This window comes from Zosterops lateralis (genome assembly GCF_965231275.1).
Source record: "Zosterops lateralis genome assembly, chromosome: W".
NCBI classification, from domain to species: Eukaryota; Metazoa; Chordata; class Aves; order Passeriformes; family Zosteropidae; genus Zosterops; species Zosterops lateralis.
In genome coordinates, this window is record NC_139801.1 from 22,657,031 (window position 1) to 22,674,987 (window position 17,957).

General features: G+C 44.1%; 1 protein-coding gene across 1 annotated transcript in view; it reads left to right on the forward strand.

The window, feature by feature from the left end:
- Window positions 1-9,327: 9,327 nt before the first annotated feature.
- Window positions 9,328-17,957, forward strand: part of LOC310922093 (kinesin-like protein KIF2A) — a 195,143-nt gene continuing 186,513 nt past the window's right edge. Inside the window, exon 1 of the mRNA XM_083882424.1 lies at window positions 9,328-9,746. The gene's annotated coding sequence lies outside the window, so the exon portion shown is untranslated. The remainder of the gene's footprint in view (window positions 9,747-17,957) is intronic.

Below are 17,957 nucleotides of genomic sequence, written 5' to 3' on the forward strand. Positions count from 1 at the left end.
TTTGAAATTGGCTGACTGAGGGAAGAAATTTAAGAAGAAAGACTTGCTGAGAATTAAAAAAACCCAGTGATTCGGAAAAACCCGGGAATGCCAAACCCGACCCATCCACCTTAAGAGTTTTCCCTTTGGACATTTCAGCTGACAGATACGGGACAGAGATGCCTGTGCCTGTGGGGGCCCGGGGAGAAATGCAGCTTTGCTGGTCACCCAGCTGTCCTGTGTCTGTCATGTGAAAAACGAAGTTCACTTTCTTAGAAGAATTTATAAGTTTAATAAAAAAAATTTAAAAATAGACAATTAGGAGACAGAAATAAAGCAAAAGATTATATGGCTGGGTGACTTGGCATTCAGCCAAGGACACATCTGCTACCGAAAAGGCTTGCTTCTTAAAAATACCATACTTTCTTTTTACCAATCATTTGGCTTGAGCCATATTCCTTGCCTTCATTATTTGCTTATTTTTTTCACAAATTATTTTGCTTCTTCAAAGGGGTCTTCTATATTATTCTGTTTCTTTAGTACCATGATCTTTTGTGCTGTTCTGGATATAGTCAATTTTGGTTCTATAGACATTGTTACTACTTGCATGCCTTGAAATACGCTGGTGATCAGACAAATAAAACGGGATCAAACAAGGAAGAAATATCAGACCAGTGGTAGCACATAAAAGGAAGAAGCCTAGATTTTTCCACCATTCTATTCCCAATACATTATCCCACCAGCTAGCTTTTAGCATTGATTCCCACTTTTGAACTGGTACGTGAGCTATTTTTCTGATATCATGGACTATATCCAGAACGGCATCCCCATTGTCATCTATTTTCAAACAACAATCTGATGTATTAAATTTTCCACAAACACCCCCTTCTTCAGCTAGTAAGTAATCTAAAGCTAAACTATTTTGATATACTGCAGCTCATCTTTGGTGTTGTTGACTTGGTATTAATTCCAACGCTTGACCAGTTTTGTTTGTTATTATTTCTACAACAGCCTGGAGTCTTATAATGCGATTCAGCATATAAATTGGGGTCCGATATCCCCAACTCCCACCTTGTGCCCAGGTGGCTGGCCCATATGTTTTCAATATGCATTCAGGACGCCATTCTTCATCCCCCCACTTTTGGAATCCTCCAATCAAATCCCTTTTGTTTCTTTTTAAGTTCTCATAAACTGGTATCCCTAATTGATCTCCATTTGGTCCTGGTAAAAGAAAGAATCCTGGCTGTATGATTCCCAAAGTGCAACTCCCTTTCCACCTAGAGGGGAGTCTTGGGTATGCTCTTTTTCCACATATCCAAAATAATTCATCTGGTGCTTTCCAATAATCATTTTCCTGTTGATTTATATTCTCCCAAAATTTGGATATTTCTGGGATCCCAAGATAAGGATTTTTTCCTGTATCATTGCATCAAAAAAGTCCAACTTTGTTATTATATCTACAATTTTCCTTTCATTCTCTTTTGAGTCCAATACTGCTGTGGTTTTCCTGGTGTTGCTGGCTCCGGCCAGCCCTGGCACCACCGCAACTTGGGGGTCTTTGAGTCAGTGAAACAGAGCCACTGCTAAGGCGCAGATGAAATGAGAGACGGGACTCTCCGATGAAACAGCAACTGAGGTTTTATTCCAACCCCAGGGCTGAGGCTCCAAGATTGAGAGATGGAGAGCAGGAGAGACGGAGAGACCTCGAGCGCCTGAAGGGTTCAGTTTTTAAAGGGGGAAAAAGAACACGTGGGACAGCAGAGCATGGGGACCAATGACAGGAATTCAGGGTACATAATTTAACTTGTAGGAGGGGGAAACCCTGGCTCCAACCAATCACCCAGGACTCTTCTTAGAAGTTTCCAGACACTGGGAGAGGTCTCTGGTTGAATGGCAGGGCCAGGTGCCATGTAAACAACAAGATTGACAGGTAACTGCCATTTGGTCCTAAGAATAGGAAGAATAAGGGGTAACAAGGCATGAACTATTCAACATTAACACATAACATATCAGCAAAGGATATCCATCAGCACTCATCAACCCACCGCCACACAATACCAAGTTGGTTCCTCTGGGATTCACCATGTAAAAGTTCCATTGCTAACTTTATATCTTTTACAGGGAGTATTTCCTACTTCTTTAAGAAATTTTTTTCCCAGTGTGCCAGAGACATTCTTCCCCTATCACTGATGAGCTTAAAATCCACCCTTCTGGTCAGTTTTCCATTTTTATATTTGTCTGGTTCCACTTAAGCAGTTCAACTGGGCCTAAACTGCTGCCTTTCCATGGCCACTCCTCTGACATCAAAGCCCCTCCACAAACCCAACAGTTGGTTATATTAAGTTCTTTACTTATTCTTTCCCCCAGTTCCACAAACAGATTTTTCCCCAGGCTCAAAATATCCCTTTCTTTTTCTAATTTCTGGTCCAGTTTTGTATACAAATCTTGAAGTGAAATTTGCAGAGTTAGATTGCTGTGCTGGCTTTGCCTTTTTGCTTACCAGTTGCTCTTTTACTAAATCTTGGATTTTATTCCCAATTGTATATGTGAAACAAATCCATTTTTCCCCTTTTGGACATTCACTTCCCAACCTGTTACCAATTGTTCCCAAGTTTTTCACAATCCAATATTTTTCCTATTGCGCACACAATTACCTAACTTGGATGGGTTATAACAGTGGCTGTTGACATGAGTGTGAGTGATAAAAAAGGAACCTCTGTGTCTTTCCATGTACAGCTTTCAGTAACACCTGTGACATGACTTTGCTGGTATCCCGTAAGGGAAAAGACAGAAAATGAGTGACAGAAAAATGAATAATAGAGGCCCAGTATGGCTTATACCTCCATCTCCCATGCCTATGGGGTTGTAACCCACAGCAGGTGTATATGATCTTCTTTGTGGCAAGTACAGTGGCCACCTGGTCTTGCTCTCTATTTCCTTGTCACTTCCTCTTTGTTAATTTCCAGGCAAATAGTTTTTGACACTTCTTAACTGTAGTTTCCCACTGTTCCTCATGTATTTCCCACTCAACAGGTACTAGTAATTCCCATCCACAGAGCAAAATTACTATTTCAACCGTTCTTATTTCTTACCAGGATAGGGAATAGATTTGACACTCGACACTTCATACAATGAGTGTTGCTTTAGTGAATTACAACACCAATTTTTTATAATTTAAACATTTACATTTAACCCAGCTAGCGTATCCGTTATTGTGATGAATCAGACAGGGTATATGGTATTACTCTGATGGAGGTTGTAACTCCTCTTTTTCTTTGTATAAGTCACAGATTAAGGCCAAAATATGAGAATACTCTGACCGAAACACTCTTGATCCTCTTGTTTGAAGTGGAAGTATTTCTCCTCAAGGAGGGTATCAGAGATGTCTCAGAACTTGTCCAGGCTGAACTCGAAACTACTGATAGGAGCTTGGTCATATTTCCCAATTAGGTGTGATTCTTTGTACATCCCTTGGATCATTCAGGTCCTCCCAGTTCATTACCACCCAGTCCCCGCTTGAGAGTCAATTTGGCATCACCGGGTTGAAATGTTATTGTCCACTCCTTCAGTTCTTCCATGGGTCCTTTGATCCTGCTGGCGTGGATCCACCCTCATTCCCTGGTCTGGATCGCAGCCTCAATCGTCAGCAATACCTGAAAAGGACCTTCCCATTGTGGAGTTAAAGATTGTTCTTTCCATGTTTTCACTATTACCCATTCCCCTGGATGGATGTTATGGATTTTAAAGTCTAAAGGTGTGGTTTGAGGGATTATTCCTTTTAACCACAGGTTTTCAAGGGGTTTGCAATTGTATTGACATATTTCTTAACACTCATTTCCCCTATGTCATAGGCAGCAGTTTCATGTTGGGTGGTCAGAAAGGGTAACCCAAACATCATCTTATGACACTCCCAGGTCTGACCTGGGTTGTGTGCAAACCCTTAATAAAGCCAAAGGTAGGCATTTTACCCATGACATTTGGGTTTCAATAATTAATTTTGTTAAGGTTCTCTTTAAAGTCTGGTTCATTTTCTCTACCCTACCTGAACTCTGTGGATGCCATGGGGTATGTAATTCCCATTTTATTCCCAAGGCTTGAGTTATTTGCTGCAAGACTTTTGACGTAAAATGTGTTCCTCTATCCGAGTCTATCCTATTAACCATTCCATACCTGGGAATAATTTGTTCCAAAAGGATTTTACATACCACATTGGCTGTAGCTCTGACAGTGGGAATAGCTTCCACCCAATGAGTCAGATGGTCTGTTATCACTAATAAAAGCTTCCATCTTTGTACTTGGGGAAGTTCGGTAAAATCTACTTGGATACTTTCAAATGGTCGGAGAGCTAACTCCCAACCTCCTAATGTTGTTTTTCTCATTACCTTTTTATTTACCTTTTGGCAAACTATACATCTTTCAGTTACTTGTTTTGCCAATCCAAAAATCCCAATACACCCATAATTCCTTAGAAAGTGATCACACCTTTGGCCTTGTGCCTTTTGCCCCTTGTTACTGCCTGTTGGGAAAGATGGGACAGGAAGGACTTATGAATATTATTTTATGGTAAGAAATACTGCAGATGTAAAACCTGTGAGTGAAATAGAAATGAAAGCTAGTTTCGAGATGTAGGCATGGCAGGCAGGAAGACAGTGATTAGCTGAAGACGGGTTGAAAAGACAGGAAAACAAAAGACAGGAATGTTGCCTTTCCACCCTGCAAAGGCATCAGGGAACAAGTACATAAGAAAGGAGTCTATAGAGTTTAGAATATAAAATGACATGGTAATGTAGTAGTTCTTATAGGCTGCATGCAAAGTTTGTAGGTTTTGTATCTCACGCCGGTTGGTCACTGTAAATTAGAATGTTCAACACAAAAAGAGATATAATGTATTGTAACAAGGAGATCGCTCTCTTACCTGCTTACTCTCTTACCCTCTTACCCTCTTGGCTCTCTTCGCTTGCTCTCTTTCACCCCTTCCCTCTCCTCTCTCTTACCTTGCTTGCTCCTGCTTTCTTCCCATGCTTTTCCCCTGCTCCTACCCCGTTTCTACCCCTTAGCTCTCTTCTATCTCTCTCTCCCCTTTCTCTCTTTTTAGGGCTTTGCTTTAGCCGAGGCTGTTGGCTGGAAGCAGGCCCTCTTTACCCATGACCCCTGTAATAATAAAGCCACGTGTTTCTAGAACATCTCAGGTCTGCAAAGTTCCTTGTCCCTGCCATCCATGGAAAATTTCTACAACTGCCTTGATCTGGTTCGGTCCAATACAGTGGATGCCTTATTGTTTGTTAATTTTGTATTATTAAAACTACTTTTTGGACAACTGGATTGAAGCTGTCTCTCCATTCAAGTTGCCATCGGGCTGAGTCTCAAGGAAACTCAAAGGGGTCTGTCTGATAGTCTGGGCCAGACCCCCGGAAGTTTCAAATTCCCCTCTGTGGCACCACTGTTAAGATGCCTTTTTCTGCAGCCCCTCTTACTATTTCATCACCAGAATGATTCTCTAATTTGGGAGTTGTTTCCTTGTTTTACTGAATTTTGCAATGCATAAAGGCTGTTTCTCTAGACTTCCAAATACTCTGTAGCAGTACATGCATCTGTTCAATATGTTCTATCTCATTACCTCGAACAGTCAGCAGCCCTCTCTCCTTCCAGATGACTTCACTGGCATACACAACATTAACTACATATCCAGAATTAGTCCATATTTTTACCTTCTTTCCTTTGCTCAGTTCTAGATATTTTGCTGATGTAATCAGTTCCATTCTCTGTGATGACACATTTGATGGCAAGGCCTTTTCCCTGATTACCTTATCTGTGGTTGTCACTGCATAACTTGTCATCTGTTTGCCATCTTGCATAAAGCTGTTCTTGTCTGCATGCAGCTCCCAATCTGAATCTTGTGGTGACATATCCTTCAGGTCTGGTCTGCTAGAATAGGCCTCTTCCAAGGTCTGTAAACAGTCATACTCAGATACATTATCAGTTAGTGTTGGGAACAGATACATACCAGGACTGACAGCAAATGTTTTCAGAATAACATTACCCTCTTTCAGTAACATGGCATAGGGTACGTCATTGGTGTTCATAGGACAAACTTACAGTGAGTTGGATGCAACTATTGGATGCAGCAACTATTGGATGCAGCAATTCTTGGCTGCTGTCTTATCCAGTTCTCCAGTTCATTTGCCAGCTGATTTCTGAATATAGTTGAGCCATTCTTTAAACTCACAGGTAAGAAGACTGGTTGAGCTGGCTCTTTCTCCCTGTTTCAGGATTCTTCCACTTAACAGCAGAGTCCTTGGCCTTTCTTATTCACAGAGATGCAGGAGAAGGTATTTTTAAACTTTAATTCAGTAAACCATCCTAAACTATCTGTTATTCTCCTCTTTTTGCAAAATTCCAATAGATCCTTCTTAGGAGAATTTGGCAAAGAGAAACTGATGAACCACCCAGTATCTTCCTAATTCATATTTCAAAGGTTGAAAGAAAGGTCTCATCTCTCTTACCCCTCTGGCACTAATAGTTCATACAGTACCTTGATTCAGTTTCCCTTCTAAGGTGTTCATTAAAAAAAGACTGCTGACCCGCGCGGTGTGAGCCTGGCAGCACAAAGAGCGCTTGCTGCTTGCCACTCGGCCCGGAGACGGACGCGCAGCGGGGATACACCCGGTACGACTGGTGCTGCCCACTCCACTTCTCCCATGGCTGCCCCTTGCCACGGCTTCCCTGTTTCTCCAAAACAAAATTCGTTACTATGGAAACTGCGATCAAGCCGTCCATCACAGAAGCTGTGTCCCCACCTACAAAGGGTGACATTAGTTTCTCCAAGGGGTTAAACCCCGCCTCCGCCCCCACTCACCACGGTAGCAGAAGCGGAGCTGCCCAGGGGGGTGGACGTCCCCGCCCGCAGGTCTCGCACGCCCGGCCCCCTTTGGGTCCCGGGACCGCTCACTCGCCCTATCTCCCGGCCGTTGTCAGGGCAACAGCAGGGGCCACTTCAGCAGCAGCTCTCAGAGTGGCTGTTCCACCCCTTCCGTCACGCGAGGCGTGGCCTTCCCGCTCGCGGTGCCGTCTCGTGATTTCAGTCGCAATTTTCGGAGCTGCTCTTGCCCCGAGATCCTGGAAAAAACGGCACAAAATCCCTTCCTTGTTCACAGCAGAAGCTGAGCCCCTCTCCGAACTGGCCCGCTTCAACCCGCCGAGGTCCAGGACCTCCCTTTCCACAGATGAAATACCGGAAGTGCCCCCCCCTCCTTTTCTGCAATGTCGCGAGCCAGGCTTCCCCTGGCCACTCCGAGAAACCTGTCCCATTTATGCCCAGGCGTCCCTAGGCGAACACAACATTCAAAATCCGCGCGTGCTAAACACGAAAAAAAACCTCTGTGTTATAAATGCAATGGCAAATATCGGATTAATAAAAGACAATTTATTAATAACACAATATCGAACACCAGCAAAATGAGAAAACCACAAAATAGGAAAATAGCAGCGCTGCGCCGGGTGGATAGGGGTCCGCACACCAGGGTACAAGACGCCCAAATCCACGCCGTGCAGTTCTCAGTCCACCGTTTTATAGGATTTTTCTGCCCTTAGGCAGTCCAGGTGTCCAGGGTGGGCTGAATAGTCCGAATTTCTTTTCGATGGCCTTCCCGGATCTTGTCAAGTCCCGTTAATCCATTCCGGGAAGGTTCTTTCTTATGCCAATTATACAGGTCAGTCTTATGTTGATTTCAGTTTGCATATCGTGCCAGGGCGTTGATGAAATCTGCATCGTCGTCAAGAAGGAATTCTCCTTGCATTGGCGAGGAAGTGACTCTTATCGGGGCTGGCTAGCGTCTTTGTCCAGTCTGATGATCCTTGTCCTGTTTCGCAACTGGAGCCGTGCAGGCTGGGGGGGAACAATTTGCTTCCTACTGGATTTTACATTTTATTAACATTGCTCTTATTATACATCGGATTATTATTATTTCATACACGAATTTTTACCCCAAATTTATCACACTCTGGAAGGTCATTTGCTCTTCTCCACTAATAAATAACCTCAGCTGGTGGCAAACACACACAGGCACGCCCCACCTCCCCCCTCCCCCCCCGCCGGGCTGGGGCGAGTTGGAAAAGCGATGAAAGAAAAAAAAACTTTGAGAAACCACTCCAAAAGCAAGTCCCCCTCCACACCACGCCGGGCTAGAATCCTGGAATCGCTACCAGTTACTGACCTTAGAAAGATACACAATACACACATAGATACACAAGAAAACACACTACATGTGAAAAACGAGGTTGGATTTTTTGGGGTTTTTTTGGGGGGGGGGTTTGATAAATTTTAAGAAATAGATTTAATAAAAAAATAAGTCATTTAGGAGACAGAGGAGACAGAAAAAGCAAAGTATGGCTAGGCCGGGTGACTTGGCATTCAGCCAAGTACACGGCCTGCTCTTTCAGATGCCTTCTTTAAATACTCTTTCTATTGCATCAGTCTGTTGCATATTCAAACTTTTCTACAAACTAGTTTCTATTTTCCAGGAACTGTTTAGCATGGTCCCTCCTTGGGTCCGCCTTTTTAGAGCATGTGTGGTTTTTGGCTGTGGCTTTTTTATTACTTCCAGCTTGGGCTTTGGTCTATATTTTCTACAGACGGTTGGTGTTGATAGTTGGAATGTTAGCAGTAGGGTCTTCATCATATGTTCACTGGATGCTATCCTAACCAAACAGGCTGTTTAACTACAAGCACAACTCCATATCAGCCATCCCATTACCATGTCCAAGCCCCACTAATAGCAGAAATAAAAACTATATTCTTACAGCAAAGTTATTATGCATATAGCATTCACTTTAATATTTGCGAGAAGCCAACTTTATAATATACATTTATAACACACTATATTAATACAACATAACTTTCTAATATAACACATATAGTATTCATTTCAATATTTGTGAAAAGCCAATCATATAATATGTATTTATAACACTATACATCAAAAAGAGCTGCCTTTATGTTACCTACTGTGGGGTCCTGGGACCAAGGCTCCTTACCACTCAGGCTGTTGTGGGGGAATTCTTAGTGTTGTGAATCCTGAGTAGTATGTAACAAAAGGTTAACCACAAGTAACATTGTGACAAGATGTGCAGATAAAGCAAGCAAGATAGCAAAGAAAGCAAGATGGCAGGGCAAGTGAGATAACAAACATCATCAAGAGCAAGATAGCAAGTTTTGATGGAACTTGCAAATTTCAAAATTAACTAAAAACAAGTTAGACTGAAAAACAAGAAACACCAGGCATGTGCTGAAGATAGAGGTAAAAAGTTCAAATGTGATGAAGACTACAGAAGCCTTCATCAAAGGACCACCACGGAAGGAAGTGACGCATGCATGAAAGCAACAAACTGTTGTAAAACTATGGCACAGCTTTATGCAAATATGAGTATGCTAATAATATGTTGTAATCATGACATTCCTCAGAGGGACTTTTAAAATGCAACTGAAGGCTAAAGAAGAATGAGTGAGTTTTTGGCAGAGAGATCCCCCTCACTCCCAGACCTGAATAAACAAATACCTGCTCTGTAGCTGCCTGACTACAGAGTTTTACTTTCTTGCCCAGTTTTGGATTTCAGTCTGGCAAGCCAGGCAGGAGAGAATTCTCTGCCTGGCTGCAAGGTCTGCTGGAGCTATGGACTCCCTTGGCGCGCCCCGAGAATTTCTCAGAGGGACTTCGCACTTCACTGGCTCTCTGCGGGGGTAGACAAAGACCGACTGCAGGAAATTTAAGGTATTTCTTGGTTGGTTTGAATTTTCTTTCTGGTCTTGGTTAATTAACTCCCATAAGACGTGTGTGACGACTCATGCAGGACGCTGTATCACGGGTGAAATTCCCAACATTGATACATAAGGGGTTAGAGTCCCCTAAAAGGAAGTCCAATGACTTTAAGTATTGGCCTAGGTCTTGGAATTTTGAGTTTGATTGTTGTATGTATCATTTTGTGTCTTCTATATAAGACTAGTGTTTCGTGTCTGTATGTCTGTTAATAAGTTTTCCTTTCTTGCCTGTGTGTCTGTTAAAAGGTTTTCAGCTTGTGCCACATCGTACTCTGTTACTTTGTCTGTTGTGCAGATCAGGACAGTGTAGGCTGTGTGGGAGTGGACCGTGTAATTCTTTCATGTTAATTGCTTGTCAGCATTGTAAACCTGAATACTGGTGCAGGCCGAAACTAAGATTCCCAATTTGTGGTCGGTGCAGTATCCAGGTAATAAGAGTAAAGAAAGGAACACAAGTGATAATTTTTGCTGTAAAGTGCGGGCATCTGGATAGCACCAGGAATAGGTAGGACTGACAATAGAGAGATTATCAAAAAGAGTCCATTGGGCTGTGTTTTGGTTCATTGGAAGGATTTAGGAGAGATCCCTGGAGGCAATTTAAAGAAAAGTGATTTAATTAAATATTGTAGTCAATGATGGCCACTATATAAATTAGAAAATGTGGGAAAATGGTCTGTAAACAGAACCTTGCAATATAATACTCTATTGCAGTTAATGTTGTTTTTAAGAAGATAGGGTAAATGAAACGAGATTATTTACCTGGATATGTTTTTCACTCTGAGAAACAAGCCTGAGTGGCAGAGAGGGTGTGGTATTAATTTGGCAGTTGTGAGTCATTTAGGAACGAGGGGTGGAGCTTCCTTAGTTGCTGAGTGACCGATTATAAGAGGTCTCTAGGGAGTGCAACAAACAGAAATGGGCAAACAGGGGCGTGGCACATCTCTGAGGCGTGACTATGGCAGTTTTCATGGCAGTTCATGCGGCACTTCGCACAGGCAGGGCAAGCAGGCAGGGTTGCTAGTCCTCTTGCTAGTAAGGTGTGCTGTGTGTTGTTTGAGGTGTTTCTGCTGGCTGGTTGGTCTTGGGGTTTCTGTTAGTAAAGGTTTCAACACGGTCCAAAACTGTGGTTGGTACAAGTGTACGCGACTAAGTGGAGCCCTCCAAAAAGGATGTGTCTGTACAGACCCATTCCTGCCTGGAGTGTTTGAGCTTATCGGTTGTTTCAGGGGGTGTTGTGAAAGAAGCATGCCTGCAGCGTGAACAGGTGAATGACCTCCTTTCACTGGTGGCCAAACTTAGGGAGGAAGTTGAACGATTAAGGAGTATCAGGGAAAATGAAAGGGAAATAGACTGGTGGAGTTCAGCGCTTCCATCTTTAAGGGTGGCCCATCTAGATTCAGAGGACTCCTATGCCTCCCACTCCCAGGCAATAGAAGGGCACCTGGTAGATGAAGGGGAGTGGAAATGGGTCCCTGCTTGAGGAGGTAATAATAAAAATTCCTCCTGATCCCCATCACCTAGCCAGGTGCCACTTCAGAATAGGTATGAGGCCCTGGATCTAGAGAGCCAGCCAGATGATTTAGATGATTTAGAGGGAAATTATCTGCCCAGTGAGCCTCCTGATTATGATTCATCTGTAAGACGGATCTCCACCTCTAACATCAAGAAGAAAAGAAGGGTAATCGTAGTAGGTGACTCCCTTCTGAGGGGAACAGAAGGCCCCATATGTCGCCTGGACCCATCCCACAGGGAAGTCTGCTGCCTCCCTGGGGCCTGGGTACAGGATATTACTAAGAGACTTCCTGGGTTGATTCAGCCCACTGATTATTACCCACTGCTGATACTCCAGGCTGGCAGTGATGAGATTGAAAAGAGGAGTGTCAGGGCAATTAAAAGGGACTTCAGGGCACTGGGTCAAGTGGTTGATAGGACAGGGGCCCAGGTAGTGCTCTGCTCAGTTCCTTTGGTGGCAGAGAAAAATGATGAAAGAAATAGGAGAACTCACATTAACAAGTGGCTTAAGGGTTGGTGTAATCAACAAAATTTTGGATTCTTTGATCATGGAGCAACTTTTATGGCATCTGCTCTGTTGGAACCAGATGGGATACATCTCTCTGTTAAGGGCAGAAGGTTCTTAGCTCATGAACTTGCAGATTTTGTTGAGAGGGCTTTAAACTAGGTTTGAAGGGGGAAGGGAATGCAGCTAGGCTGCCTGGAAGCAGGCCCAAAGGTGGTAAGCCCGAGTTAGGGGTGAAATCAGTAGCCCAGCTGAAGTGCATGTATACCAATGCACGCAGCATGGGTAACAAACAGGAAGAGCTGGAGGCCATGGTGCAACAGCAAAGCTATGATGTAGTCGCCATCACAGAAACATGGTGGGATGACTCGCATAGCTGGAGCACTGCACTCGATGTCTACAAGCTCTTCAGAAGAGACAGGAAAGGGAGAAGAGGTGGAGGGGTGGCCCTTTATATTAAAAAGGCTTTTTATGCCATAGATATTGAAACTAATAGAGTTGAATGCCTATGGGTAAGAATTAAGGGGAAGGCCAACAAGGCTGACATCGTACTGGGAGTCTGTTATCATCCACCTAACCAGGAAGAAGAGGTGGACAACTTATTCTATAAGCAGCTGGAGAATGTTTCAGGATCATCAGCCCTTGTTCTTGTAGGTGACTTCAACCTGCCAGACATCTGCTGGGAACCTAATACAGCAGAGAAAAAGCAGTCCAGGAAGGTTTTAGAGTGCATGGAGGACAACTTTTTGTTGCAGCTGGTGGGTGAGCCCACCAGGGGAAGGACTATGTTAGATCTGTTGTTTGCAAATAGAGATGGGCTGGTGGGAGATGTGGTGGTTGGAGGCCGATTGGGACAGAGTGATCATGAAATTATAGAGTTCTCAATATTTGGTGAAATCAGGAGGTACATCAATAAGACTTTTACATTGGAATTCCGGAGGGCGGACTTTGGCCTATTTAGGAGACTTATTCAGAGAGTTCCTTGGAAAGCAGCCCTTAAAAACAAAGGAGTTCAGGAAAGGTGGGTGTGCTTCAAAACAGAGATTTTGATGGCACAGGAACAGACTGTCCCTATGTGCCGAAAGATGACTTGGCGAGGCAAACGTCCAGCCTGGGTGGGCACGGAGATTTTGGAGGAACTTAGGAATAAAAAGAGAATGAATCATCTTTGGAAGGAGGGTCAGGTCTCTCAGGAGGTATTTAAGGGGGCTACTAGAGCATGTAGGAAAAAATTAGTGAGGGCAAAGCTCAGTTTGAACTTAAAATGGCAACTTCTATAAAGGATAATAAAAAATGATTCCAGAAATATATTAATGGTAAAAGGAAAAGTAAGGCTGTCAGAGTCCAGGACATCCCCTTGGATGACCTGGGACCCGAGGAACGGAATTTGAGCCCTGGACAGGGGGGTGTGGAGCTGGTCCAGGGGGTTTGGAGACCTTGGCACAGAGCCCAGGAAAACAGTGGGTTTGATTTTAGTCCATGGGAGAGGCTTCCGACACTGAGAGAGGAATTACAAACCACCAGGATGTGAAAACAGTAGTTTAGCACAGCAGAAGATGAAAAATTCAGTAGTTTTAGGGTTCATAGAATAGAGGTAAGTGGAGGACAAAATGGTGGAATTAGGGTGGTACCTCGTGTTCCTTTCCTTCTTCTTCATCCTCCATCTTCTGAGGTGGTGATGACACAAGGTAGTTCGAGTGGATTGGGTCAAAGTAGAAATGACCCTTTTAGTGTGAGCACTAGGTATTGGTATAAAATTGTAAATAACCGAGAAGTAGTTATCTGTATAAAAGTAAGGCGATACCCCATCGGTGGGCAGTCACCTCATGTCTCAGCTGCTGTCCAGACCTCGGCTGGGAGCAGAGAAAATTTTGAGATATCAAATAATAAACAACACAAGAAACCTGAAAACAAGGCCTTGAACACTCCGCTTTTATCTTCCAACGCGACTCGGGGCTTTTAGAGGGCCAAGGACTTTAAACAACCTAAATCTCGGGTGAGGAAGCCCTCCCCAAGATAAGGCCAACCTTTGTTCTCTATTGGATGAGGAAGGGAACTTAGTAACTGCAGATGAGGAGAAGGCAGAAGTGCTTAATGCCTCCTTTGCCTCAGTTTTCAGTGGGAAGACAACTTGCCTTCAAGACAACTGTTCTCTGGGGTTGGTTGATGGTGTCAGGGAACAGAATGGTCCCCCCATTATCCAAGATGAAGCAGTTAGAGAACTGCTGAGATGCTTGGATACTCATATATCTATGGGCCCAGGTGGGATCCATCCCAGGGTAATGAGGGAGCTGGCAGATGAGCTTGCGAAGCCACTCTCCATCATTTACCATCAGTCTTGACTCACTAGCAAGGTTCCAGATTACTGGAAGCTGGCCAATGTGACACCCATTCACAAAAAGGGTGAGAAGGAGAATCCCAGTAATTATAGACCAGTCAGCCTGACCTCAGTACCTGGCAAGATAGTGGAACAGTTTATACTGAGTGTCATCATGCAGCACCTACAGGGTGGCCAGGGTCTCAGGCCCAGCCAGCACGGGTTTAGGAGACGTAGGTCATGTTTGACCAACCTGATCTCCTTTTATGACCAGGTGACCTGCCTGGTGGATGCAGGAAGGGCTGTGGATGTTGTCTATTTGGACTTCAGCAAGGCTTTTGACACTGTCTCCCACAGCACACTCCTGGATAAGCTGGGCAGCCCGTGGCTTAGACAGGAGCACTCTTTGCTGGGTTAGGAACTGGCTGGATGGCCGGGCCCAGAGAGTGGTTGGTGAATGGTGCTGCATCCAGCTGGCAGCCAGCCACCAGTGGTGTCCCTCAGGGATCTGTGCTGGGGCCAGCTCTGTTCAATATTTTTATTGATGACATGTGTTGCCCTGCATTTTCTTGCTTTCAAATGTTTGAATCTTTGCAGCCTGATTCTCACACTGTTTCGTGTAAACTATATGTATTTTTAGAAATTATCTTGTGTTTTGCATAGTTCTTCTCTGAGAGGAGAACTTGACTGATGGTCAGAGTGACCAATGGGTCATGAGGTTGTAACCTTCTTTGGCCAATCCTGGCCTTCTATAAAAAGTGTATATAAGTTGATGGAGTCAGAAAAATAAAGAAGCTTTCCATGTCTGACCTGCTGCTGCCTGCTGTCCTCTGTATGAGTCTGCACCCACGTCACAACTTGTGACCCCTCTGTGTGAGGGGACCACAGACATGGATGAGGGTATTGAATCTTTCATTAGTAAATTTGCAGATGACACTAAGCTGGGAGTGTGTGTTGATCTGTTGGAAAATAGGATGGCTCTGCAGAGAGATCTGGAACAGTTGGATGGATAGGCAGAGTCTAAGAAGATGAAGTTTAATAAGTCCAAGTGGCGAGTCCTGCACTTTGGCCACAATAACCCCCTTCAGCATTATAGGCTGGGGACAGTGTGGCTGGACCATTCCCAGGCAGAAAGGGACCTGGGGGTACTGGTCAGCAGCTGGCCAAACATGAGCCAGCAGTGTGCCCAGGTGGCCAAGAGGGACAATGGCATCCTGGCCTGTGTCAGGAATAGTGTAGCCAGCAGGACCAGGGAAGTCATTCTTCCCCTGTACTCGGCACTGGTCAGGCCACACCTTGAGTGCTGTGTCCAGTTCTGGGCCCCTCAGTTTAGGAAGGACATTGAGATGCTTGAACGCATCCAGAGAAGGACAACAAGGCTGCTGAGGGGCTTGGAACACCAGCCCTATGAGGAACAACTGAGGGAGCTGGGGTTGTTTAGCCTGGAGAAAAGGAGACTCAGAGGTGACCTTATCACTATAACTTCCTGAAGCGTGGTTGTAGACAGCTGGGAGTTGGTCTTTTTGTCCAGGCAGCAACTGACAGAACGAGAGGACACAGTCTCAGGCTGTGTCAAGGGAAATATAGGTTGGATATTAGGAAAATGTTTTTCATGGAAAGAGTGATAAAGTACTGGAATAGTCTGCCCAGGGAGGTGGTGGAGTCACCATCCCTGGACATGTTTAAAAAAAGATTGGATGTGGCACTTAGTGCCATGGTTTAGTTGAAGTGTTAGGGCATGGGTTGGACTCGATGATCTTGAAGGTCTCTTCCAACCTACACATTCTGTGATTCTGTGATTAATTTACCACCACAAGTTCCCTTAGTTCTGGCCCTAGAAAAGGACAGAGGTAAAAGAAAAATGAGGTGGTGTTCTGCATGTAGTATAGCTCAGAGATGTCTTAAACTGAGAGATAGAGAAGATAGTGAGGTTGATCTTTTAGAATGACAATCTAATCTCCTCAGGAGAGTCCCTGGGGCCCCTCAATTATCACCTAGTGGTAGTAGAATAGAAAGTGAGAAAGGAGATGACACACACAACCCAGATGAGGGAACCAGCTCAGGGACTCCAGTAACCTCTTGCACTAGAAACAAGACTAAAAATGTTTTACCAGTTATTGCTCCATTGAGACAAGTGGTAGGTCCCAAGGGAAATGCCATAAGAGTGAAAGTACGTTTTTCCACTAGTGATCTGAATAGTTGGAGAGAAGAGGTTAAAAATTTCAGGGAAGACCCCAGTAAAGTGGCAAAACTATTTGCGTTGATAGTCAAGAACCAAGACCCAGACTGGGGTGATATCAATTTAATGTTGACGGAATTAACAGAAATTGAAAAGGCATTACTGATTAAATCAGCTAAAGTAAATGTGTAGAGACAAATTGCTAATAGAGCCCTACGGGGTAATGTGGGCATGCTATTCCCTACCACAAATCCTCCATGGGATCTGAACAATCCAGGCAAATATGCCTCACTAACCAGATACCAGGAGTTAGTCAAATTTGAATTAGAGAATACCATTCCGAAAGCAGGAAATTGGGTGTTAATGTATGAAGTTAAACAGGGACAGCAGGAGTCTCCTACTGACTTTGTAGATAGGCTCTGAGCAGCAATGCAAAAGTTCACAATCCTTGATCCTGCTCTACAAATGGGGAAGCAGCAGTTGGTCTCCTTGATGCTAGGACAGTCCAGCCCAGACATGAGACAGAAACTACAAAAATTAAAAGAGCCAGATAATAGAAATTTAGAAGCATTCATGGGAAAAGCCTGGAGGGTATTGTTGAGGGTTAGGTTTGCTCCTTTTTTACTTTAAAGAATTTTTTTCCCCATAAGTTACCAAGGAGACTAAGTGTTGGATACTTAAAGAGTACTTGACCAAAACAAAGAGATCGCCAAAGGTTTGGTTTTTTCCTTATCTGTTGTAACTCCAGAAGGGAGGGAGTAACTGCCTTCCCTGATAACAAGCCAGCTGTTAAAAACCAGGTGGGGTATTGTCTCTTATCTCTGCTCAGTCTTCCACTACCCCCATGGGAATATCTTTTGTTAACGCACCATCAAAGCTCATCAGTGGCATGACACATTTCATCATCCTATTGTGAGATGCTCTACTAGAGAGCAGAAGGGCAACCATTTCCATCTAGATAAAAAGGAGCCGCAAGTATCACCAGGCACTCCTGTTACCCCTGCCCTTAGAGGGGCAACACGTGTCGACATGGGTGTGGACCTTCACAGAGGACGGCAAGCAGCAGCAGGGTCAAACATGGAAGGCTCCTTATTATCTGACTCCAATAGCTTATATACATTTTGTACAGAGGGCCAAGATTGGCCCAAGGAGGTTACAACCTCCTGACTCCATTGGTCAATATGACCATCAGTCAAGTTCTCTCTCAGAGAACAAGAATGCAAAACATACTGATAAGTTCTAAGAATACACATTGTTTACATGAAGCAGCCTGAGAATCAGGCTGCTAAGACTCAAACACTTGAAACCAAGAAATGCAGGGATGACACACTCTGGTGTTCCCATGGGTCTCCCAAAGGAAGACCGGACCCACTTCGGGACCCCTGGCTTTACAGGATCATCTCTGCTTCCAACAGGCCCACATCTGCCACTCCAGGAGGGCTGACTTTGGATTGTTTCCAATGCCCTGACTAACAGGGCGTCAGGTTGTATTTCTGACTCTGTCAGAATTTGTTTTTTTTCTGGGATTCCTTGTTTGTTTGTTTGCTTATTCTTTTGTACTACAACATTTGTATCTTGTATTTTGTATTTTTAATATCCCTAGTAAAGAACTGCTATACCTATTCCCAAAATCTTTGCCTGACAGCCTTTT